This window comes from Parasteatoda tepidariorum, chromosome 5 (genome assembly GCF_982258835.1).
Source record: "Parasteatoda tepidariorum strain Cologne lab strain chromosome 5, Ptep-v5.0, whole genome shotgun sequence".
Taxonomy (NCBI): Eukaryota; Metazoa; Arthropoda; class Arachnida; order Araneae; family Theridiidae; genus Parasteatoda; species Parasteatoda tepidariorum.
The window spans coordinates 116,444,112-116,448,670 of record NC_141759.1 but is presented as its reverse complement, the minus strand read 5'-3'; the positions used below and the strand labels follow the sequence as shown (position 1 = coordinate 116,448,670).

The following is a 4,559-nucleotide window of genomic DNA, read 5'->3' as shown; positions in this document are numbered from 1 at the left end:
TAATTGTTTATGTAATTGAGCACACAAGCATGCGAAAAATAAGTGAAACAAACACCAGTAAAGGCAGCTTTAATGGCAAAAGCGAAATCTTAAAACTACTTTGATTCGAAACACGAAGATTTGTTTCAGTGCGGAAAAGATCATTTTGAACATGGGTCGAAGAATTCTTGCCGACAAATGTTGTAAGACTAAGTATTGTACAACTCGTCTGCTTCCTTTTCTCTGAAATTATAACTATTCATTTCTCTTTGTATGTCAATGTTATAAGTTGATTTATAACAGAGCAAATCTTGAACTCCTGTCTATTCTTGATCTGGAGTATATTATAAAATATTTCAGCTTTATTCTTGTGAAAAATGAAATCTTGTAGTTAATTTTATGTTTAGTAATTTTTGATCCAAATGGAGTAATGTAAAATATCTAAGAATTATATTGAAATATCAAATTTATTTTAATATCAATAGTACTTGAAACTATGGTTACAGCTTTCAGGGGTCTAACTAGGTTTTTCTGTGAGGTACCTATTTTGTGAAAATTTTGACATAATTTGTGAAAATAAAGAATTATTTAAAAAAATCAACACAAAAATGTGGTAAAAATATGGTTTATAGTTTCTTACGGGATAAAAAATAAAATTTTAAGAAAGAGTATTTTATAAGACTACCGTTTCTCCTAAAATTGAATTTGTGAAGATACCGCTAAATGGTAGTAAATTTGGCATGGACAGACCCCTGGCTTTATTTTACTCTGTTTGTTTCTTACAGATCAACCTTTTATCAATCCTTTGTTCGATTAGCTATATTTCAAAGTAGTAAAATTTACTTGATTTTTTTTCTTCTTTTACTGAGATATACTGTTTTAAATTTTAATAAAATTTTTTTCTTTCGTTTAAAAAGATTTTCCACCAATTGCTCATATTATTCCTCAGTGTTGTGGTTTCTCATCATCCTTTTATTTTGCATAAAAAAATCAATATAATTTAATTTGGTTATTGTATTATGGTAAAAAAAAATTAAATTTGATGTTTGGTAAACTATTTTTTTTTTTTTAAGAAGAGCTTGCAATTCATAAAAAAAAGTTTCTGAAGTACAAGTGGGGATTCAGAATGTAACTAATAAACAGAATAAATTTGCTCTCTTGTTGGGTAGATTTTCGTGCTGTAATCTGTGGCAGAATAATCGTCAAGTCTTGGGAACTTCCAGCAGTGGCCCGCTACAAACTTATAAAAACATCACGAAAGGGGATAAACTTGTAAAGTATGACTCGTAGCAATCCGTGGACAAACATCTACATGTTTTTTGTTTTGTTTTTTAAATTGCTAGTTTCAAATCTATTTCTCACCTTGTCAATTGTAGTTAGCACAACAGATCATGATACAGAAATATCCACCTCTTGTTTTTATTGAAAAGACTTTTCCTTTCATTCAAATGCAGTAAAGCAAATTTTAAGTGGTGATATTTTTAATTAAATATATGTTGGGAAGAAAAGGGTAAGATCTGATAGCGGGGTTAGACCCGGTAGCTTGATTGTATTGAAATTCTGTTTTCTAATGAACGATCTCTGAGTTACACTTTATTAAGCAAGAAGAAGAACCTACCATTGTTTTTGTGTTGTTGTGGATTAATTCAAGTCATCTTGGTAAATAAGTTTGTTTTATTTTGGACTTACATTATTAGAAACTATTGAAAAATTTTATTTATTCAAATATATTTTCTGGTTTTTCATTCTCCAAAATTCTTTTTAATGTTTGAGTGTACTAAGTCATGCACAGTAAATTATAAATAAACATCTCTCAGAGGCATAAGTAAGCAATTGCTTTTTCATCTGTTGCTACAAGGAAAAGAAATAAAAATTCAAACTTTTGCCAGTTAAAATAGTTTTCTAAAAAAAATAAAGGAAGATTCTGCCTGGCTAAGGATTTCATAATTAATGTTATGAAAATAATAGAATTTTCTTCTTAGCTTAATCAAAGGCTTTCTTTTTATAATATTTATTTAATTTTTTGCATCAGAAATGGTGATAAATCAAATTAACTAGTAGGTGAAGGTCCTATCAATTGGTTGTTGCTTAAGAAAAAAGTTGCATGCTTTTTTAAATTTTTTTTCACTTCATTTTTGTTTGCTATGTTGAATAGTTCTGATAATAGTAGTATGATAATATAATAAAGGGCAATTATGATGCTACAGAAACAGAAATTCAAAAATAAAAACTGATTTTATTTTATGTAAAAAAGTTTTATTAAATGTTACTAAAAAATTATACATATTAAAAATATTATTTCTTTTAGTTTAAGTTGTGATTTTTTTAAAAGGGAAATCCAAATGATTTAAATGTGATTTTAGTAGCAATTTAGATCAAGCTGATTCAAATTGGTTTATTATTGTAACACATTGTTCAAAAATTGATGTACATTTTTGTTTAATATAGGAGTGTTTTCTTACTTTGAGTGGCCCACAAGGTGTCAGAGAGACTGCAGCGGTCAAAGCTTAGGTAAATCTCGTGATATTAAGTTATTTGCTTGGTCAAATAAGCATCAAGAAAATACTAAACACAAATAATGGTAACATCATTTTTTCTTTCCTGAGTTTTGTATTTAAAAATATTTAATGTGCATAAAATTGTTAAAATATTAGGTATGCAATTTGTTATGTGCTTCTCATGTTTAACTTGACTTCTTTATTTTTAAAAATCCACTGTCAAAATAGATTTTAAAATAAAAAATAAATGATAAAAAAAATCATTATTTGAAAGGCTTAATTTGATTTAAATTAGTTAATTTATTTTAAATTTACCAATTGAAGATCCAGTACAATTTATAAATATTTTTCAATTACAAAACTAAAACTTCTGAATATTATGGTTAATGTTATTATACAATTATTAAAAACAAATCCCTTAATAAATAAAATTATAATTTTCTTTCAAATGAATGAAAATGTGGGCTTAATATAACATATTTTTATAATATTTTTAAATTTCAATGGTGTCCATTAAAACATTTGTTAATAGTTGGCAAGATTTTCTAGTTCTGAATAATTAAGAATTTTAAGTTCAATAAAAAAGGTGTTAAAATGAATTATGGATTTCAGATATTACTTATTAAAATTATGTGTTATAAACACAAAATAATAAATTTGTTTTCCAATATTTTTTAACCATGTTAAACTTAATTTTAAAATTTATTTCAATTTAATTTCAAAGATTTATTTTCATGTTAAGTGAAAGAAATGTTGAATCAATCTTTTTATAGATTAATTTTCGGTTTTGAAAAAGTAGAAAAACTTAAGTTACTGATTTTATTTATTTATTCTAACTTGAATTTAATGCAGGGAATTATCTTCTGCACAGCAGTAGCCTTTTTAAAAAACTTGTGATCTCAGTAAAACTTTTAATTCATTCTTTCAAACAAAAAAGGTAAGAAGAAAGAAAAATGAAATTAATATATTGCTGTATATTTTATTTTAATTCCGTAAATCTATGTCATAAGAGTATTGCAAATAAACATGTGCATTTATTCACATTACAAAGACAAGAATTAAATTTTATAAACACATATAAAAATAATTTTTCACTGCAGCAAAGTCACTCAAAGAATAAAAATGTTGAGAAAACATGTCAACATTACTGTCTCTTTAATTGTTTAATAAATACTTAAAACAATTTCTTTTCATTTTGCAAAAGTTTTTTTATTAATTCTTTAACTTAAGTGAAACCGACTAGTTTGATGCTATACGCTGAAATTATGTGGCTAAATTAAATTACATTAAGGGAAAATTTAAGTATAAGCACATAGAACATGGAGATGATGATGAGGGGCAGATATATTTCAATTGACTAAATTCTTGAAAGTGTTGATTCGTTTTCAGCGATATTGAATGCTTAACCTAAGACTTTTCTTCCTATTTTAATTAATGAATTTTTTTCTCTAGAAATGTATAATGAATTAATTTTATTATTTTAGAATTCTTCTTTTATTATTTTAGAACTGACAAATAGTATGCATAAATAATAACAATAACCATATTTTATAAGTACTATATAAAAGAAAAAGGAATTAAAAATTATAAATTTAAAAATAATTTCTAACTATAGCGAAATTTCTATTTACTCAAAGAATAATATTGAGAATAAATATAAGTCTTAATGTATATTTAATATATAGAAAAAAAAAGAAGAAAAAACGCACTGCATTAGTAAATATTTACTTAAAGAAAATACTTCAACTCTAGTTCAGAAAAAAAGAGCTGAAATGTATTACATTACCTTTTAATTTTTGAACATTATTGCATAGATTGTAACGATGGTCGATTGAATTATTTTAATGAACTAGATTTATGAAAACACTGATTTTTTTCATGCAATACCGAATTATAAAATCATCCACACTATATCTAAATGTATACTACTTCTATCCGATCTGCAACTGATTTTAATTAAGTAATTAAGCTGCAATAGAGCATTATTTTAACTAAAAAAATGAAATTAAATAATATTTTCTATGAATTTTAACACCACTGATTTTAGCCAAGAAGAGATGTTGATTCTCTGTAAGGAGCAGC

The 4,559-nt window shown here is 25.2% G+C and overlaps 1 protein-coding gene across 9 annotated transcripts in view; it reads left to right on the top strand.

The window, feature by feature from the left end:
* The first annotated feature begins 41 nt into the window (after positions 1 to 41).
* The window catches only part of LOC147810052 (nuclear cap-binding protein subunit 1-like), a 40,400-nt gene continuing 35,882 nt past the window's right edge, over positions 42 to 4,559 (top strand). For 4 of the 9 annotated variants that reach the window (XR_015434096.1, XR_015434101.1, XR_015434095.1 and 1 more), the window contains exons 1-2: positions 45 to 182; positions 2,428 to 2,560. The gene's annotated coding sequence lies outside the window, so the exon portion shown is untranslated. Of the gene's footprint in view, positions 183 to 2,427; positions 2,561 to 3,298; positions 3,415 to 4,559 lie in introns of those variants that run through there. The other 5 variants (XR_015434099.1, XR_015434098.1, XR_015434097.1 and 2 more) reach the window with 4 other exon arrangements.